The sequence below is a fragment of the Geotrypetes seraphini genome, chromosome 2 (assembly GCF_902459505.1).
Source record: "Geotrypetes seraphini chromosome 2, aGeoSer1.1, whole genome shotgun sequence".
NCBI lineage: Eukaryota > Metazoa > Chordata > Amphibia > Gymnophiona > Dermophiidae > Geotrypetes > Geotrypetes seraphini.
The window spans coordinates 462,359,675-462,381,280 of NC_047085.1; the positions used below are offsets into that span (position 1 = coordinate 462,359,675).

Here is a 21,606-nt window from a genome sequence, read left to right on the forward strand (position 1 = left end):
AGTGAATCATTAATTACCTCTACACATATGAGAAATAGGGACAATGTCTGAAAAGCAGTACTAATGCTCAAAATATGGAAAAAAAGGATCTAGATATAGTGACGATCACGGAGACATGGTTCAGAGAGAACTACGACTGTGAAACAGTTATACCAGGCTATAATCTGTTCAGGAAAGACAAGAGTAGGAAGGAAAGGAGGGGGGAGTGGCATTATATATTAAAGATCACATTAAAGACACACAATTGCATGATCTATAGGTTAAGGAAGAGGCACTGTGAGTCAAACTGGAAAGAGGGAATGGAAAATTAGGGTTTTTTTAAAATCTAGAATCTTTACTTTTGAATGAGACCTCGCTACACCTGTCTTAATATAAAAATTTATTTAAGGTTTTGAAATGCACTATACCTCCCGTGGCTGCACTCCACAATTTGTTAGACAGTGATACAGAACTTTTTGGATTCAGTTAATATTAAACCATAGCATGTGGTGATCACTGGATGTCAAATGATCGATCACCTACTATAACATCAGAAACACTTTCCTTGTTTGTAAGCACCAAGTCCAGTATGGTCCCATCCTGTGTGGGTTCTATTACCAACTCCGTGAACAGTTCTCCAGAGAATCTAGTATCTCCCTACTTCTAGGATATCCCACAATAGGGATATCCCAATCACCATCTGGCATATTAAAAACCCCTTTTACAGCTATATTTTGAATATCTTCTATTAAATCTCTTTCCATGTCGTCTGCCTGTGAAGGAGGCCTTTATATCACACAAATGTAAATACATTTTGTTCAGATGGGGGATTACTTCAAGGAATTGTCATCTGGATGGGAACTTCTGGAAGTAGTAGGAAAGCAGTGAGAAAAACTGAAAGAAGCTGTTGTAAGGGCAACAAACTATTTTATAAGGAAAGTACGGTAAGTAAAAGAGGAAAATAAGGCTGCTTTGGTTCTCAAATGTAGTATTTTTTTTAAAAGCTATTTATATCATGCCTATCAATGGAGGTTGTCTAAGTAGTTTACATTCAGATTATCAAGCATTTTTCCCTATTTTTCCCGGTGGGCTCACAATTTAACATACCTGGGCAATAGAGGATTAAGTGATATGCCCAGGGTCACAAGGAGCAGCATGCTCCTCAGGGTGCTGAAACCTGTATCTCTAACCACTACGCCATTCTTTTCAAAAACTACAAAAGTGCGCAGAAAGAGGAAAACAGGCAAAAATATCTGGAAAAGTTGAGTTTGGTCAAGTAGCCAGGAAAAGTAAAATTATGTCCTTACCTGATAATTTTCTTTCCTTTAGTCAGAGCAGATGAATCCAGAGACTAGTGGGATTACATCCATCAACCAGCAGGTGGAGAGTGCACCGAGTTATCCTCAGGTATATCTTGGATGTACAGCGTCCTGGCCAACCAGTATAAGTCTTCTCACAGCATTTGAAATAAAGCACATAACATAGTAACATAGTAACATAGTAGATGACGGCAGATAAAGACCCGAATGGTCCATCCAGTCTGCCCAAGGGATAAAACATATGAGACACAAGGAACATATGCAACTCCTTCCCTTACATGTGCTACCCAAATCACCGATGCTCTAAACCTACAAATGCAATGTCCGCCTCAAAGAATGCCCAAACCGTGCCCAAGAGCAACAAACCCTATAACAGGGTGGGGCTCTGGATTCATCTGCTGTGACTAAAGGAAAGAAAATTATCAAGTAAGGACATAATTTTACCTTCCTTGTCATCAACAGCAGATGAATCCAGAGACTAGTGGAATGTACCAAAGCATTCCAGACATTTGTGGGAGGGGGGGGGAGGATAAACAAGCAAACGTGAGATTTCTCATCCCCAAATCTTGCCCTGCAACACACGTCCAAGGAGATACTAAATTCCAGAGAGTATGTATCCCACGATCATACCAAGGCCAATCCCCCTAGAACATGTGAGCAGCAGCCATCCTCGCCGGAGAACACCATGCTGCAGAAATCACAGCTACAGTGCCCCTCCACAAATAGTATGAGTGCCAAGCAGCCTCCTATCGTGACCATCAAGTCCCAAATAACCACCTGTGGAATGACATCCTTCTGTCAATGTTCCTTAGCTGATTACAAAACCCATGAGCACCGCCGTAGACCAGACCCTCTGCCCTCACAAGGCTCTAGGGCCTTAAGCCTGGAAACGTGACAAGTGAAGACTGCCCATCTAACTAAAGCCCTCTCAAGCCCAAAGCCCATAGGGCTTAACCTAAGTCAAGAAGAATGCCACGAGGAGACAAATATCTTTCCCAGAGTCCCAAGAAGATAAAGTGACAACCTCCAAAACTGAGGTAGGTAAACCCACCTCCAGTCCACTCCTCCACCTGAATGAACCAAGGAGGAGTGGAAAGAATGAAGTCTGAACAAGAGAGATAGAGCTGTAAACTAGCCCACCAACTAGCCTAGCCCTAGCTACCTGTCCGCTGGCCGGAACTAAACAAGGTATATCCAATATCCCGCAGCTCACCTGAGGCCCGAGCCGCAGGAATCCCTCTCACCCGAGGCTCAAGCCGCAGGAATATTTCTCCTTCCCAATCCAGGACACTGAAGCCGTTAGTAGCCACCAAGCCTACCCAAGACTCCTCGCAGGCCCCAAAGCCCAAACGACTGCAGGAACTCCCATATCCCTGCTCAAAGGCAAGGCCTAAAGGAAAGCAGCCACTAGTGGAGCAGACCTCACCAAATCTGGCCAGCAAAGAACCGCCTACCTCCCCGTCAGAAGGCAGCTCTGACAACAACTGTCCCCAAAATGAAATTACTACTCATGTTCCTGTCAGTGGCCACAACTAGCACCTGGCAGAAGCCATTAGGCTGAACTACTAATACAGCCCACAAGCTGCTGGTGATCAACTGCTCGGGCAACTTCCCTTCTGCAAGAAAGCAGTAGGAGTGTAGGCCATAAGCGTCGCCGGAGACAACACTACTACAGACTCCAGGTAAAACTATAAGCTAGCCAAAAACGCTTACTCACAAACCGCATTGAAAAGCGCCCGGGTCCCAAACTTCCCGCTGACTTACGGCTCCTTAGGGAAGCCTGCCCTGTCATCCTGCGAAAACCAGCCTGTCTCACGAGACCACGCCAAAGCAGCGGTCGCCAAACAGCAAAACACACAACTCCTGGCATGACACTGCCAAAAGCCACATACTACCTGGATGCTACCGGCAAGTGAAAAACAATGGTCGCGAGGCATTGAAGGAAAAAACTGCCTCAGCTCATCTGTGCAGGAAAACGTCTGAATCCTTGCTGTCAGTGCCCCCACCCGGAGAGAAAAGGATATCGCCGGGTTACCCCGAACTAGGCTCACAGGGCCCAGGGAAAATCTGTACCATCGAGCCCGGTGAACCCCTACAGCCACGAATCGCAATGCACCCGGAGCCCCTGGCAAGAACTCCATCTTCTTCTTGGTTCCCTTTTAGGAAAAAATAATCTTATAGAAGGCACCATGTTGGTTTGGGTAAGGGATCTGGGAGGGCCTAGGTGTTATCCTGAAGGTGAGGTAGGGATGCTGGGTGGGCCCAGGTGTACCTACAAAGCTGGCACCATGTGCCAGAACACCCCTCCATTCTAAATAGCCATACCTGGCTCGAAATCCATCCATAGAATCCAGGAGCTGTGAGAAACACATCCACCAGCTTGCTGGAGATAGTATACTGGTTGGCCAGGAGGCTGTGCATCCAAGATATACCTGAGGACAACTCAGTGTGCTCTATCTCCACCTGCTGGTTGATGGGACATAATCCCACTAGTCTCTGGATTCATCTGCTGTTGATGACAAGGAAGCAAAGATGAAAATGGAAAAAAAAAAAAAATAGCCAACACAGTAAAATTGGGGGAAATGACATTTTTTAGATATATTAGAGATAGGAAGAAGTTCAAAAGTAGCATTGTAAGACCTAAGGTAAAGCGGAGGAATATGAAGAAGCTGATAGAATATTAAGCTATTTAGCCTTATCTATGTCACAGCTGAAGCACCATGAGCAGGACCACAGAGGACAAAAGCAAATAGGGCTAGATGTGTGGCAGATCCTGATCAATTTTCAGAGGATTGTGATCCTGAGGAGCCAGCTAAACTGAATGTGGACTAAGCAATGGGGCTTGATGGAATACATTTGAGGGTACTGAAGAAACTTAAGGACGTTCTGGTGGCCCCGCTGGCTGACCTTTTCAATGCTTCTCTAGAGTCGGGAGATACCGGTGAGTACTGGAGAAGGGTGGATGTGGCCCCTCTTCACAAAACTGGAAGGCTTTTTTCTCCACTTTACTTAAATGGTTTTTCAAAGGATAGTTCCACTACTTGGCTTATAACATTTTTGCAACAATTATTTTGCTGCAGTAATTTATTTAAGATTGTTATTGTTAGTATTGTTTCTAGAAAGACATTTATATACCTATGTGGCATAAATAAGCATGAGGAGAGTCTCTTTCACTTGAAAGGAAACTCCAGAAGGCATAGAATGAGGTTAAGAGGCGATAGGCTCAGGAGTAATTTAAGGAAATACTTCTTTACAGAAAGGGTAGCAGATGCATGAAATAGTCTCCTGGTAGAGACAAAGACTGTGCCTGAATTCAAGAAAGCATGGGATGAGCACGTGGGATCTCTTAGGAGATAGTGGATGCTGCAGCCGGCAAACTGTTTGGGCCATTTGGCCTTTAACTACCATCATGTTTCTATGTAAATATGACTCTCGCAAAAAGGGGTGGGCAGAACGACCCCACCAGAAGAGGCTTTTTAAAACACAAAGAGGGGCAATCTGGTCTCAAACTCCAACATCATCATCTTTTGAGAAAATGCATGGAGCTGTCCACCAGAGCACAAATCTGAAAATGCTTCCCCAGGATAAAATGCATATCATCTCAAAAACAGCAGTTCATTCAAGAATTTATGACCTCGGTGGCAACTCTTTTCATAAGGACCACTCAATCCGTGACTTGCCTGCCTCCTCATAAGTCAATTTTCAATAAACCTTTTATTTCTCAACCATTATTTCATTTTTATAAAAAAGCTTATCCCTTAAACTATTGATTTCATTCTTTTCTTAATTATCCAAATTTGCACTTATCTTCAATTGTCAAAAGGACTCATTGCTAACATGGGCCATATTTTGCCATATAAGTTCTATTGTATTAAGTTTGAAGGTGATGCCAAATTTAACACAATAGTACTACACTCTTGTGCAGCTAAAGGTGAAACATGGCCCATGTTAGTGGCAGGTCCTTTTGGTAATTGAAGTGCAAATTTGAATAAGTAAGAAAAATATGAAAATAATAGTTTAACGGATAAAGCTTTTTTATAAAAAAATAATGAGATGCAGAAAAGGCTGAAATGGGATTGGTAGCCTCTTGGCAGGCAACCCCGAATCAACCCCAACTGTTTCCATGGACAAAACTGACCCATCACAAGCAGGACAGAGGGAACCGACAATTGTATGTAGTCAGCGTGCCTCGGCCTGTGTGCTCTTGTAGCTGCTCTGAAGACCTGTGGTCCGGGGCTCTGACTTCTTCAGGGATTTTGCTGGGCTTCTCTGGTATAGCTTTTGACCAAAATAGGCCTTATTTATTTATTAATTAGTTATTTCCCTGAGCAGCAGCGAAATAAAGTTAAGCTAGTAGGATTAGATCCTTAAAAAGAAAAAGAAAAAAAAAAAAAAAAAAGAGAAGATATTGATCAAAACACAGTCCAGTACTGTAGGATGTTGCTAGGACCTCCAAAATGGAGTAAGGGAGGGGATAGGGAATGGGGACCCACTACCTGGTCCTCATGGGGACTGAGCCTGGCTTCTACCAGCAGACATCCTTGAGTGCTAACTAGGTATTGAGGAGTCCAAGTTCTATCATCTACTGACAAAGTTTAATGGACCAAGGCATGAATGAAGCCATTAGGCTCAATTACAGCCTGCATATTGGGGCAACCACGCCTAAGATCAGCTTTAGCTGAACAACCTTATACTCTGCTGAAGTTAGAGAAATAGTGTTCCAGAGTGCACCAGTCTATATCCATGATGTCCGTGGAAGACTTTAGTTTTCTGTTGGTAAGAAAGGAACACAATTCACTTGTTCAGACTGATGTAGCATGGATGATAACAAAATGGCACTTTCACCTATGCTGCTGTAGTGGAGGCTAGTTAGGGCTGCAGCCTCAGTAGCCTGAGGGTATCAAGCCCCACACTACTTCTTGTGACCCTGAGCAACTCACTTAACACTCCATTGCTCCAGGTATGTTAGTCAAATTATGAGTACACCTGGACTGATAGGGAGAAAAACTTGAGAACCTGAATATAAAACCGCTTAGGCTATAAACGGTATATAAATACCAAAATAAAAATAAATAAACCAACCTCCAACAAACATGAAAACACTGAAGAGAGATCTGGTTAAAGACATCCTAAACAGCAGTAATAAAAAATGGGAACATACTACTGGGATATACGAGATGTGAACCAGTCTATCTCATCTGTAGGATCAGTTAAAGGAGAACTCCTGCAATTGCCTCAAGGCTTGTCATCAAATGGTAATTGAACTCATAAGAACAAAGGGCGATATTCAACCTAGTACTTATGAACAGAAAATCTGATCTCCACATTGAAGCCTACTTAAGAATCAATGATCACATGAAATGATTAGTAACAACTATAGGTGTCTATTATAGGGAAAACACCATCCAGGGATTCAAGACAAAGTTGGACAAGTTCCTGCTAAACTGGAACGTACGCAGGTGAGACTGGACTCATTTAGAGACCTGGGGGCCGCCGCATGAGCGGACTGCTGGGCACGATGGACCACTGGTCTGACCCAGCAGTGACAATTCTTATGTTCTTATACTCCCCACTGACACCTCTAGTTACTACATCCATGTCATAAACATCCATGCCTTAAATTGCAAAATACTAGCTTCGATAAAATGAAAAAGTACAATTGTGTGCAAATATTTAGTTATCCCTGGTCTTTTGTTGTAGTACTAAGTAATCCTTTCAGCGCTATAGAAATGTTAAATAAATAGTAGTAATTGTATTTGTACAAAAAATAACTTCCTAAACAATTGCCATTTATTGCAATTTTTAAATTTTTTTTTTTTACAGATTCTAAACAATCTTGTAAAAATTTACACTCATCCAGTTGTTACCTGGCAAAGGAGGTTTTACAACATTATTAACTTACAAAAATACCCTGTATTTTAGATGTTTTTCTGTTTTTGCTTTTGGAATCCCCCAATCCCAGTTCTGCAAAGAAACCTAGCACAGAAATATTCTTAGGTCTCATTACATGTTTGAGGATTTCTTCACAGATTTTCGGTTTCAAGTCTGGTAACCGAAGGACATTCAAAAAACCTTAATTGTTCCTTCCTGTTAAATACTTCATGATTGATTTTGAAATATTTCCGATTGAAGCTAAAAAGGTTGGATTATTTCAGTAAGAATTTCTTTACCAAGAGGCAGGTACAGAACGCTACCTGAATAGGGTTACCAGAATTTCCAATGAAGAAATCTGGTCACATTGCCCTGTCCTGTTTTGTTCCCAGTTACGCCCCCATAAAGCATCATCTTTCTTCTCTGACCTCCGGGCTGCATCTGAACATCATCCATGCATGCACAGAGACCCTCCAGATGTGGCCAGAACTTTCCATAACACGGACAAACTAATGGGTTTTGGAAAGTCTATCCAGGAACCCAGACAGTCCTCTAAAAAGAGGATATGTCTGGGTTTTCCTGGACGTCTGGTAACCCTAACCATGAGCTCAGCCACATGGTTACTCGCAGTGTATACATACCCATTTATTGTAAAAGAGGAAACAGTGACTTCTAACACAAGACATGCTTTGCCAGAGCTGGGGCAGCAGAAAATATTTAATGCCAATATTTGAGATTTAACTGCCAGTTTTGTCACATTTTGACACAAGAAAGTACTTGCAAGTTTCAAGGCAGATGGGAGGTTGACAGACAGTGTTTGAACAAAACTGAAAGTGAAAGCACAAGCCTAAATAGTCGCAAAAGATTTTTGCAAGAATCATATTTACATAGAAACATGATGGCAGATAAAAGGCTAAATGGCCCATCCAGTCTGCTCATACACAGCATTCACTATCTCCTCCTCTCGCTATGAGATTCCATGTGCCTGTCCCACGCTTTCTTAAATTCAGACAATATCCCCTGTACTACTTAGGATATAGACCACAGACCGTTTTAGTAGCCTTCCTCTGATAAAGAACCGCATTATTGATACCTTGACGGATGCGGTCTGATAAGGACTAGCTAGCACGGTTTCAGCAAAGGCAGATCTTGTTTGACAAACTTGCTGCACTTCTTCGAGGGAGTAAACAGACAGATAGACAAGGGTGACCCGGTGAACTTTCAGAAGGCGTTCAACAAGGTTCGGCATGAACGACTACTTCGGGAAAATTGCGAGCCATGGAATCGAGGGTGAAATACTCACGTGGATTAAAAACTGGCTGGAGCATAGGAAACAGAGAGTGGGGGTAAATGGACAATATTCGGACTGGAAGAGCGTCCATCACCAGTGGGGTGCCGCAGGGCTTGGTGCTTGGACCCGTGCTCTTCAACATCTTTATAAATGATCTGGACATAGGTACGAGCGAAGTGATTAAATTTGCGGACGATACGAAGTTATTCAGAGCAGTAAAGACACAGGGGGATTGCGAAGATCTGCAACATGAAAATCAGGCTCGAGGAATGGGCATCAACATGGCAGATTAGGTTCAACGTGGCTAAGTGTAAAGTAATGCATGTCGGTAACAAAAAATTTCATGCACGAATACAAGATGTCCAGGGTGGTACTTGGAGAGACCTCCCAGGCAAGGGGCTTGGGAGTTCTGATCGACAAGTCAATGAAGCTGTCCACGCAATGTGCGGCAGTGGCGAAAAGGGCAAACAGAATGCTAGGAATGATAAAGGAGGGGATCATGAACAGAATGGAGAAAGTTATCATGCTGCTGGCTGTACCGAGCCATGGTGCGCCCTCACCTGAAGTACTGTGTCCAGCACTGGTCGCCGTACATGAAGGAGGACACGGTACTACTCGAAAGGGTTCAGAGAAGAGCAACTAAAATGGTTAAGGGGTTGGAGGAGCTGCCGTACAGCGAAAGATTAGAGAAACTGGGCTTCTTCTCCCTCAAACAGAGGAGATTGAGAGGGGACATGATCAAAACATTCAAGGTACTAAAGGGAATAGACTTAGTAGATAAGGGCAGGTTGTTCACCCTCTCCAAGGTAGGGAGAACGAGAGGGCACTCTCTAAAGTTTAAAGGGGATAGATTCCGTAGGAACGTAAGGAAGTTCTTCTTCTCCCAGAGAGTGGTAGAAAATTGGAATGCTCTTCCAGAGTTTGTCATAGGGGAAAAACACCCTCCAGGGATTCAAGACAAAGTTAGACAAGTTCGTGCTGAAGTACGCAGGTAGGGCTAGTGTCAGTTAGGGCACTGGTCTTTGACCAAAGGGCCGCCGCGTGAGCGGACTGCTGGGCACGATAGACCACTGGTCTGACCCAGCAGCGGCAATTCTTATGTTCTAAAGAGGTTTCCTATTCACACTTTCATTTATTCTTGTTCCCATGTGCAGAAAAGCCATGCTGAGCGTGAAACGTTTGTGCAAATCTGGCCCTCCCCTCCTTCTCCCATAAGCTGCAAGTTTTCCATGCATATATTCATGCATTCAGACATCCATGCAAAGCTCTACCACAAGTCTTTCTGCCGTCGCTTTGGGAGACTTTTTCCCAGCGATAATTTTGCCGGTTGGGTGAGAGTGACTTAACCAAGAGCAGGTTAACTAAGATTCTACTCTACAGTGTGTTATGCTTGCTGTTGGCAAGATCAAAAGAAAAATTAAGCCTGATAAAGGGTCTATTGTCTTGACGATCCATGCCATCTACTATCCTTTCCTCTTCTGTCCCAAGCTTTCTTGAAATTAAATAAAGCCTTCACAACCACCACATGACTGTTCCAGGAATTCAGCACCCTTTCCATGAAGAAATATTTATTTTTTTCAGGTTATTTCAGTCTTGCTCATCTACCTCATAGATGACCAAAAAGATTACTGTACTGTCAAGCCATGCTGACACAAAGGTAGCACAGCAATTTACACTCCACAATCATTTTACTCCACCTTAGGAGTTAACAATATTCCTTAGCCATTGAGTCTTGTGCATACAACTCCACAATGAGAGTTAATAATAGCTAATGTCTTTATTAACTTAAAAATTAAGTGGAAATATGACTAACATGAGCTCATTGCAGGAAAGACTTATGCACATCGGTGAATAAGCTGCATGCAAGCTTAGCACTCCTCATTATATTGGCCTCTTTGGTTAACAATGTGTTATATCCTTAGAGTGAACCCAAACAAGGGCCAGATGATCAAAAGTCAGCTAAATACCACATGCATTTATAGTCATGTTTGATTCTGAAACAGCTATCAATGCCCAAAGAAAGTCATGCAAATGAGATGCACAACTCTGCAAGACATACACACAAGGAGATACTATTAAAAAAAACAAACAAGCAGACTGCTCCACCTAGAAGTCACCCTTATGCAACGATAGTTCCAGACCTGCTGGAAAAGTTTAACATTAAAGGTAGGTGCTTCTTTCTGTGCTTTGTCCAGAATGCTCATTTTAATATTAATGAGCTCAATGTAGTATATTTACATAGGAATAGTAGTAGCTGCTACTGCCAACAGTAAAAGCAATGTAAAATTCCTCAATGCATTCATTAGATGCTGAACAACATGCACACAACACTGACTACAACCAGTCTAAAATCAAACGTCACAAGCTAAGCTTGAGTATTGAAGCCCGAGTAGATTAGCAACGGGTCGTTTTCTACTATCAGTTTCCATAATACAGTAGTATCATTAATAACAGCTCCTTCAGACCAAGTGAGAAATGGGCATCTGCTACAGATGATAATGTTTGGTAGTAAAATGGGTATGTTATCAAGTCAGCCTACATTTACTGCACGAGTCATTTTCAACTAGGGGGGTAACTTACACAAAATCGTCTGGCAGTAGATCACAAGATTATTGGTAAGTCCAAAGAATATTAAGTCTATGCTAATATGACCTGCAATCAGATAGTTGGACATGTTGAAAACAACCATACCGACCGAAGACGGAGGACCTTACCACAAAACCATTTTCTTTTTAGATCTGTACATAATTCATCAAGTCGCTAAGACTCGAACATGAGTCGATGGCACATATGCAAAATATGAACAAAACTACAGCGTGCAAATAATTACTGTAAATGTAAAAATTATAAGGAAACAGAAAAGAGTGTTAACAAAGCCCAGCCAACCATTAACAGAAAACAAACAAACCACCAACTGTTCTATAAAACTAAATATACATTATTTAACCACAATGAATATTTTTATAAAGTGCATACATCCATACGTTTTGCTTTTCGTTATGCTTTGTTTTCATAATTGCAATCCAAGATTAAAAAAAAAAAAAAAGTAACGTAGATCGACGGTACGTAAGGCATCGCAGCAACATCGAGCTATTTATTTTGCCCACATGCAGATTAAAAAAAAACAACAACCCAGAAATCTCCACAAACACGGGCCCTGCCCAAGGCCTACATAAAAACGCTGCCCTGGAAAAAAAAAAAAAAAAAACACAACCAACTGCAAGGGCCGGAAAGACTGCCTGTGCACTCCAAACCTAGAAATAGCAAGTCACACGCATTCGTCTGCCCTCGCACTCACACGCCCAGCACCCCCTCCCTCCATACGCACTCGGAGACCGGGAGAGACTGGTCTTCCCCCCCCCCCCTCTTCCCTCCCGCGCGTCTGCCATCTCCGCCTCTCTCTCTCTCTTCCGTCCTCCCCTCCCCCTGTCCAACAGGTCACTCCCTTCCTCCCTGTCGACGATCCGGCACCTCTCCCGCAAACCAACCCCCCCCCCCTCCCAACCGTCAAACTCATACCTGAGGTCGCCCACCACTGGTACCGCAGCTCCCCTTCTCCGCTGGCCCGTCCCCTCTGACCCAACTTCTCTGCCTCGGATGCGTCCCGCCTCGCCGGAAACAGGAAGCCCGTACCAAAGAGGGTGGGGACACCGAAGAACGGCGTTTGCGGGCACGAAATTAGCTCCTGCGGCTTTCCGGGGGAGTGTACGAGCCTCTCGGTGACCAATTACCTACCCCCGGGTCCTCCAAGACCTCCAAGTACCGCCTCCTCCTTCCGTCAATAATTCAGCGCAGCCGCATTTGCTCTCGGGCCAGGCTGATGCTGCAAAGCTCACCCTGGCACACGCAGCGGTCAGTAGCAATCCGACTGGGGGTCACCTGATCTACTGGGGCATGCGCGCGGCGACCTTCGCGTGCAGCCTGCTCGCCGCACGTGGAGCTCACCGCACCCGTTCGCTAGTAAGATCAGTTGATGAGCTCAGAGCAGGTCGCTGCCCCGTGCGTATGAGCGTGGCTGCAGCAGCCCGTCCGGAGAATGTGCAGCTGTGTTGAATTATTGCAAGCCAAGACTCGGGGGCTCTTGCTGGACAGTACTAGTTAACCGTGGTTCGCTTCCAAAGCGGCAAGGGTTAAATAATGAACCGTGAATTATAAGATCGACACCGATGCCAGCCATATCTCATATGTCTTAATTCTCATCAGTTGTACACATAATTTTGTGCATGAAATGTCGTGTATAGACTTGGAAGCCAAGTTAAGGGCAGACTGGGGCCAGCAGTTTACAGATGTGGTGCAGACCTCAACACTCTTAAGTTGTGGATTCAAACCCAAGCTGTTCTTTGTGACTCTGGCCAAGTCACTTAATCCCCCCCATTGCCGTAGGTGCATTAGATAGATTGTGAGCCCACCAGGACAGACAGGGAGAAATGCTTGAGTACATGAATAAATTAATGTAAACCGTTTGTGAGCTCCCTTGGGAGAGCAGTATAGAAAAATGAATCTATAATAATAAAACGCTAAGCGTGCATGCGCACTCTCACCGCATGTTCCCTGAGATCTGATCTGTCGGAATGTGCCGGCAAGAGTGCGCATGTGCGCTTACTACGTATCCGAAGGTGTGCTAGAGACGCGACAGGCGTGTTCGGTGGCGGGACATTTAGAGGCAGCCACAGAGGGGGAAAAAAGTGTACCATAGTCGTCAGAGGGTGCGGGGCAGCGTTTGGGAGTGACAGAAAAGGAGAAGCGAGAGTTGGTGTCACTCGGAGACGGCCGCCGTAGCCCCTGTCACCGCCTAGGCCTCTCGGCTACTCACACGCACCCTCCGAAGGGCTGGGGCACAAAGAGCGCCTTCCCCGGATGAACCGAGAAACGGAGCCGGCCCAGCCTCCGCGACAGACCCCAGCAGCCCAGCAACTTTCCGCACCGGCTCTTGCGCTGACCCCGCCGCTCGGAACCCGAGTCCTTTGCTGCCGCCTCCCCCCCCCTTCCATTCCCTTCCCACGGGCCCGACTACGAACCTGGTGATTCCAGCAGCATGTGCAGCAGTCTTCACACACTGCTTCGGGCCCTTATACTGCCCTGATTTGCTCTGCCGCGTCTCTGATGATGTCATCAGGGACGTGCCAGAGTAAATCAGGGCAGTAGAAGGACTCGAAGCAGCGTGTGAAGACTGCTGCACACACTGCTGGAATCGCCAGGTTCGTAGTGAGGACCGCGGGAAGGGAAGTGGTGGGCGGTAAGGGACTAAGGGAGCCGGACAGACCGCAGGAAGGGAAAGGGGGTAGAGGAAACGCTACTGCTGCTGTACAGGGAAGTGGTGTGGGGGGAGGGAAATGGAGGGGGAGGGAATGCTGCTTTGGCTGCTGCACAGGGAAGTGGTGGGAGAGAAATGCTGCTGCATAGGAGGCAGGGAGAGACAGATAGATAGAAAGACAGCGGGAGGAAGGGAGACAAAGAAAAGAAGAAAGACACAGGGGCAGGGAGATACACAGAAAGACAGACAGACAAAGGGGGACAGGGACAGAGACAGACAGAAAGAAAGACAGCGGGAGGGAGAGAGAGACAGAAATAAAGACAGACAGATATATATTCTAGCACCCGTTAATGTAATGGGCTAAAATGCTGCTCCTTGTGACCCTGGGCAAGTCACTCCCCATCCCCCCACCCAGTTTTGTTTTTTGTTTTTTTTTACAAAATCACGATGGCAGTTTTTAGTGCAGGTTGGCGCACCTAATGCTCTGTGTTCCTTTGAGTGTCGGGAGCAGCGCAGAGCATTCAGTGTGCCAGCCTGCGCTAAAAAGTGTTATTGCAGTTTTGTAAAGGGGGGAGGAGATACTCCTCCACTGCCCCAGATACATTAAATAGACTGTGAGCCCAACAGGACAGATAGGGAAAAATGCTTGAGTACTTGATTTGTTAACTCTTCTGAACTCCTTTGGGAGGACAGGCTGAAAAATCAAATAAATAAATAGCATTTGAAGCACAAATTGTGTATCCAGAATTAACCCAAATACCCAATATTTCAGTATTATTTCTGATGACTCTGTAGCCAGAGAAGTCCCCTTAGGTCAAGATAACCTCCAGTTATGTTTATAAGAGCATGCCAGAGCCCCAGACATAAAGCATCATGTAAACTGAGAAGAGAACAGTTCTACAGCAGTGAAGTCATTCCTGGACCACCCCTTGCCAGTCAGAATTTCAGAATATCTACAATGAATATGCATGAAATAGATCTGCATACACTTCCTATATTGTATGCAAATCTTTATAATATGTTCTGCATCAAGTGCTACAATCCCAGAGAAAGAGGGATGAGCTTTCTTTTAAATCTCTCAACTCAATGCATCACTTTATGTGCATTGGTTCTTTCAAGCCTTGATTACTGTAATGCCACGCTATCAGGACTACCAAAGGTTACCATCAAATGACTGCAAACTGTACAGAGCACTGCAATAAAGATTCTTTATCATGCTTTATATGATCATGACTCTGTTTTATTTATCTATCATCGCTGGTTTCCAGTACTAGTATCAGTTTAAGATCCTCAACGTGACTCATAAATACTATATACAGGGAACTTACTCCTTTTATCTTTCTTCACAAATATGCCCTTACACTTCTTTACTGAAATGTTCCTGACCCTCCCAAACCCAACATACACTTGCGTGAAAAGTACCATAAAATCTATTGCTAACTGCTCAGAAGAGATTTCTTTGGACATTATAATTCTTCAATCTCAACACCCCTGCTTTGCTCAGTCGAACTGTCCTCCTAAACTCATCGATGCCATGTTTGTGACTGCTCTTATGCACATCTTGAAAAATTGGAAGGCTTCTTCGTTACTGGACTACACTTTTTGGTGGAACTCTCTGGGCATGTATCATAAATTTGAATCCTATGCATATGAGAAGAAAAATATATCCCAGCTTTCCACAAAATTGGTGCGAAACAAATCACCCTGGAAATTTCTGGATTCCTATGTTCATTCTGTTTCATAGACGCTCCTGTCTTCTTCATCTTTTTCTTCTTCTTTACCTCTCTCTTCTCCCCTTTCTCTATCTTTTATCTTTCCTCTTTTATTCTTCACAAGTAGTTCCAGTACTCTGGATCCTTTAGAATGATTTAGTTCTTTATTGTTGACTGTGGTCATGAATATTTGCTATACTAAGTGTTCTACTTTGACATTTTGTATTCGAACTGCTTCTTGTATTTTTTTCTTCATACTCAATAAAAATTATTGAACTAAAAAAAAAAACAAAGAAAAGTACTCATCATTCAGCTTTTTTACTTCCTGCCCGTGCAGAGCCACTAGCGAAGGAAAGTCGCTCCTGTCACAGTTCACCACTGGACCACCAGGGATTTGAAAGGTATGCGGGGGAGGGTGGAAGGAGGTGAAACTTCTGAGAGGAAGCGGGAGGGATCCCTCCTGTTCCGGCCCACCGCTGGACCACCAGGCTAGCAAGAGGCAGGGCTTAGGACAGGCTTTTCGCTGCCAGAGCACTGCTGCTCCTGATTTAGGAGGCCCGAAGGTAAGCAGGGAGGAGGGTTGGTCAGTGAATCGGAAAGCCCGATTTAAAAAAAAAACGAATCAATTCGAATCTATTCACCGACACGAATCGGGCAGCACTAATCAGAATTAGGAAGGCTAACAAACTGGATAACCATAATTTCAATTACCTTGATATTGATTGGATAAATGTAACATCGTGGCATGCTAGGGAGGTAAAGTTCCTAGATGAAAGCAAGGAATGCACAATCTGGTATAGAAGGTGATGATTCTGGGGCCACTTGATATCAATGATCATAACATGATAAGATTTGATATAATATCTAGAGTAGGTACACAGAGGAAATCAAATTCATTGACATTTAACTTTCAAAAAGAAGACTATGATAAAATGGTATTGCAAGGTACTGTCAACTGAGCACATCCGCTCTGTCTCCAGCTGCTACCATTCACTGCTAGCATTAGTTCTTTCACCACCTAGAAGCCTGAATAAAAGATTTTCCTGTGACCCTCCTAGGTCCAGGATCCTCATTCAAGGTTAATATTTATTTACTCTGTCCCAGACTATCTGAGCAATTAGACCAACCTCTCCAGTGCAGCCTTTAAAATAAAAAATCCAGAACTTTGGCTCAGTATTACACTGCTTTAGGTTCTACTCCTACAGGTAGGCTTTCCCATAGCAACCCAGAACTGCCTAGCACTATATTTTTTTAAAACATAATTGTAACCATGGTGAATATATGTTTGGAAAGTGCAAAACATAAAAGTACTAAACCAAGACAGAAAGGAGTAAATAGGCAAGACAAAGAAGGGATAATTTGAGGACTGAAACTAATTGTGCTGCCTTAGTTGCGGTCAGCGGGGAATAAATCATAAACAATGAAAATACAGGTTTCTGGTCCCAGTGCTAAATTAAATCATTGCTGGGTTAAGTCACAAGAGCACTACAGGTATTAATGGAAGAAAAAGTTGTCACAAGAGATAAAACAAATTATACAGGGAAGGCTAAGAATTTCCAAGAGGTTATCCATAATTAACAAACTAACTAATGTTTATGAAAAGCATGGACTCCCAGTCTTATGGTTCTTATCTGTTAGATTTTATATCTGCATTTTCTGATATAGATTTTCACATTTTTAAATTCTGTAAATATTGTGTCAAATATTTCTGCCTCTATTTCATTTTCATAAGATTATAACTAGTGAACTTTGGAGTATTTTAATTGTATCCAATCTAAGTGTATATATTATTCTCTTTCTAAAATGTTGATAAAATTATACAGTAAGGTCCAGATTCTCAAACTGTCACAGATATCAGTGGCTGCCTTAAAAGTAGCTGCCAATCCCATGTCATAAAAATTGCCGCTGCTGGGTAAGACCAGTGGTCCTTCATGCCCAGCAGTCCACTCACGCAGCGACCCTCCAGTCAAAGACCAGTGCCCTAATTGAGACTAGCCCTACTTGCGTACATTCTGGTTCAGCAGGAACTTGTCTAACTTTGTCTTGAATCCTTGGAGGGTGCTTTCCCCTATGACAGACTCCGGAAGAGCGTTCCAGTTTTCTACCACTCTCTGGATGAAAAAGAACTTCCTTACATTCGTATGGAATCTACCCCCTTTCAACTTTAGAGAGTGCCCTCTCATTCTCCCTACCTTGGAGAGGGTGAACAACCTGCCCTTATCTACTAAGTCTATTCCATTCAGTACCTTGAATGTTTTGATCATGTCGCCTCTCAATCTCCGTTGTACGGCAGCTCCTCCAACCTCCTAACCATCTTAGTCGCTCTTCTCTGGAGCCTTTCGAGTAGTATCATGTCCTTCCTCATGTACGACGACCAGTGCTGGACGCAGTACTCAAGGTGAGGGCACACCATGGCCTGGTACAGCGGCATGATAACCTTCTCCGATCTTCTCCCTTCTTTATCATTCCTAGCATTCTGTTCGCTTTTTTCACCACTGCCGCACATTGCGTGGATGGCTTCTTCGACTTGTCGATCAGAACTCCCAAGTCCCTTTCCTGGGAGATCTCTCCAAGTACTGCCCCGGACATCCTGTATTTGTGCATGAGATTTTTGTTACCGACATGCATTACTTTACACTTATCCACGTTGAACCTCATCTGCCATGTCGATGCCCATTCCTCGAGCCTGATTATATCACATTGCAGATCCTCGCAATCCCCCTGCATCTTCACTACTCGTTTCGTCCGCAAATTTAATCACCTCGCTCGTCATACCTATGTCCAGATCATTTATAAAGAAGTTGAAGAACATAAGTCCAAGCACCGAGCCCTGCGGCACCTGACTGGTGATGCTCTTCCAATCTGAGTATTGTCCATTTACCCCCACTCTCTGTTTCCTATGCTCCAGCTAGTTTTTAATCCACATGAGTATTTCACCCTCGATTCCATGGCTTGCAATTTTCCGAAGTAGTCGTTCATGCGGAACCTTGTCAAACGCCTTCTGAAAGTCCAGATATACAATGCCAACCAGGTCGCCTTTTTCAATCTGCCTGTTTACTCCTTCGAAAAAGTGCAGCAAGTTTGTCAAACAAGATCTGCCTTTGCTGAAACCGTGCTGGCTGGTCCTAAACAGACCGTGTACATCAAAGTGATCAGTGATGCGGTCCTTTATCAGCGCCTATTCCATCTTTCCCGGTACTGAGGTCAGACTCACCGGTTTGTAGTTTCCCGGGTTGCCCCTCGAACCTTTTTTGAAGATCGGTGTAACATTCGCCACCTTCCAGTCCTCTGGAATCTTTCTCGATTTGATCGACAGATTAATTTCCCGATTTGATCAACAGATTAGTTGAAGCAGTTCAGCTATGGTCCCTTTCAGTTCCTTGATCCTTGGATGGATGCCATCTGGTCCCGGGGATTTATCGCTCTTAAACCTATCAATCTGCCAGCATACCTCTTCTAGACTGACTGTTAACCCTGTCAGTTTCCCGTTTTCACTTCCAGCATATAGCCTGATGGGTTCCGGTATGCTGTGTATATCCTCTTCAGTAAATACAGATGCAAAAAACGTGTTCAGTCTGTCGGCGATTGCTTTGTCCTCCTTTAGCGCTCCCTTTATTCCTTGGTCATCCAACGGTCCCACCGCTTACTTCGCGGGTCGTTTCCCTTTAATATACCAAAAGAACAGCTTGAAGTTTTTTGCCTCCTTGGCTATTTTTTCCTCGTAGTCTCTTTTGGCCCCTTTTACTGCCTTATGGCACCTGCGTTGATGTTGTTTGTGCTTATTCCATTTTTCGTCCGTTTTTGATCTTTTCCATTCCTTAAATGAGGTTTTTTTTGTCTCTGATCACTTCCTTTACCTCTACAGTGAGCCACGCCGGTTCCTTATTCTTTTTCCTCTTTGATCCCTTGTTGATATGCGGTATATATAGATTTTGCACCTGGGTGACCGTATCCTTAAAAAGAGACTAAGCTTGCTCTAGTGTCTTTACATTGTTCATCCTCTTCTTAATCTTCTTCCCCACCATGCATCTCATCCCTTCCTAATTCCCTTTTCAGAAGTTTAGCGCCATGGCTGTCATTTTGGACCGATGTTTCGCTCCTATTTCCAGGTTGAAGCGGATCATATTGTGATCGCTGTTTCCCAGTGTCCCTTCTACTTCTACATCCTGTGCTAGTCCTCGCAGTCCATTTAGAATTAAGTCCAGAATTGCCTTTCCTCTTGTATTTTCCTTGACAAGTTGTTCCTGGAAGCAATCGCCTACAGTTTCCAGGAACTTGGTCTCTCTAGCACAGCCGGAGGTACCTAGATGCCATTCTATCGCCGGATAGTTGAAGTCGCCCATGATAACTGCGTTGCCTCTCTTGTAGTTGCGTTTAATCTCATCTGTCATTTCTCCATCAATTTCTTCAGACTGCCCTGGGGGTCGGTAATAGATGCCTATCCTCATTTCCTGTCAATCATGCGTCGGCACCAGTTTTGGAATCGTGCAGACACAAAAGACAGGCACCGGAAATGTAGGTCATAGTTTTCCAAGCCTACATTTCTGGCGCCTGTCTTCCCATGAATCGCACCTACGTTGGTGCTTTAGGCTACCTAACGCCACTTCTGGCATTGGCCACGCCTACGTTGGCGTTCAGCAACCTAAGGCACCTATGTAGGTGCAATTCTGGCACCGATTTTCTAGGCACCAGTATGCACATCAAATCTTGGTTAAAAACGCCATTAGGTTGGTGTTTTAACAAAGGTATGGGTGACATGAAAATTGGCGCCAGTTCAAGAGTGTGGGCCCAGGAGCAGGCAGAGTCTTATCTGGCTCCAATTCTGGTGATCTCAGCATTCTTGCAAGCAGAACTAGAAAAAGACTTAGCAGTTGCGCCTCTCAAAGTATAGGTGGCTGGCCTCTTGTGCTTTCAGGCTACAGATGTCACTCAGTTCTTGAGGGGGGCGCTCAGATAGTGTCCTCCATTGCATCAACCTTTCTCGTCATGGCACCTTAATGTCATTGTGAAAGGCCTTTCTGTTACATCCCTTCTGGATTCCATATGTTAGGTGTTCAATCCCAACCCGCAGTCCGGGTATTGCAGGAATTCACATCTTTCCAGAACATGTTGTATTCCCCCTAATGATAAAATCAGTTTTCAATTTCTGCAAGCAGTCTGGGCAGAAATATTTTGCTATTTTCCTGCTTCTGTTTCTTATTTTTTTCGATTAAAGGTCACTTAAATTTTATTTCTTGGTAACTTCAGTGCCTTGAGACCCCTCCCTGGTGGTCTGCTGTCGGAGAAAAGGATGCAGTTCAGCGGAGCCGGACTTCAGCTTCACAGAGAAACTCTGGTGGATCTGTGAAGCCAGCTTTCTGTGTGCCACCTTCTGGAAGAGCCCGGGGTGCGTCCCGTAGAGTTTGCTGGCCAGTAATCCCACAGTTGCAGGTTTCTAGCACACGCAAAGTATGTCTGGACAGAAACCCACCCGGGTTTCAGGGCACAGGCTGCCTTTCCTGCTCCTGACCGCCTGGCAGAAGATTCGTGGGGATAGAGGTTGGGGTCGGTCTCTGGTCGGCTGGCAGTCCAAAGATCTCCATTCCTGGGCATATGGAGCTGTTCTCGAGCAGAAAAGCCCTTGTTTCTCCATTCAGCTGTAGAAGGCATCACAGGCAGGCAGGCAGAAGGCACCATAGAGTCTGTGAGTAACTCCATTGTTTCCTATGGGAACTTCGGGGATGGCTTGGCATACGTTTTAAAACCCATCTTTCACAGTTTCTGTGGGTAGGGTTCAGGTTCCCCACCTCCCCAGACCCCAAATTGCTATTTTTTACTTTTGAATGTTTGTTATTTTTGCCGTTTTTGACAAATTCATGACAGCAGCCATCTTAAATTTTAAAATCAATCTTTTTTTTCTGACTTTAAATTCTGCATCAAAAGCCCCTCGATTTGACTCAAATCAATTGGCATGGACTCCCCAGCCCCTAATCTATTGGATTTGGGCATTGATGGTGCCGGAGCAGTGAATTTGAAACACGTGCCGTAGCGTGCCAGAGGAGGGGGCAGGAGCTTCGGATGTCACCTCCTCCTGGTTCGCAACGTTGGTGGACCTTTCATTTGGAGCTTCGGAAACTCAACTGGAAACTCTACTCGCTTTCCAGCTCCTTCAGAAAGACCAGCAGTGGAAGTTTTCTTTGA

At 44.3% G+C, this 21,606-nt stretch overlaps 1 protein-coding gene across 7 annotated transcripts in view; it reads right to left on the reverse strand.

The window, feature by feature from the left end:
* ZMYND11 (zinc finger MYND-type containing 11) overlaps positions 1-12,320 on the reverse strand; it is a 244,278-nt gene extending 231,958 nt beyond the window's left edge. For 2 of the 7 annotated variants that reach the window (XM_033931573.1, XM_033931572.1), the window contains exon 1: positions 11,980-12,151. The gene's annotated coding sequence lies outside the window, so the exon portion shown is untranslated. Of the gene's footprint in view, positions 1-11,979; positions 12,156-12,195 lie in introns of those variants that run through there. The other 5 variants (XM_033931574.1, XM_033931578.1, XM_033931577.1 and 2 more) reach the window with 5 other exon arrangements.
* Positions 12,321-21,606: the final 9,286 nt, after the last annotated feature.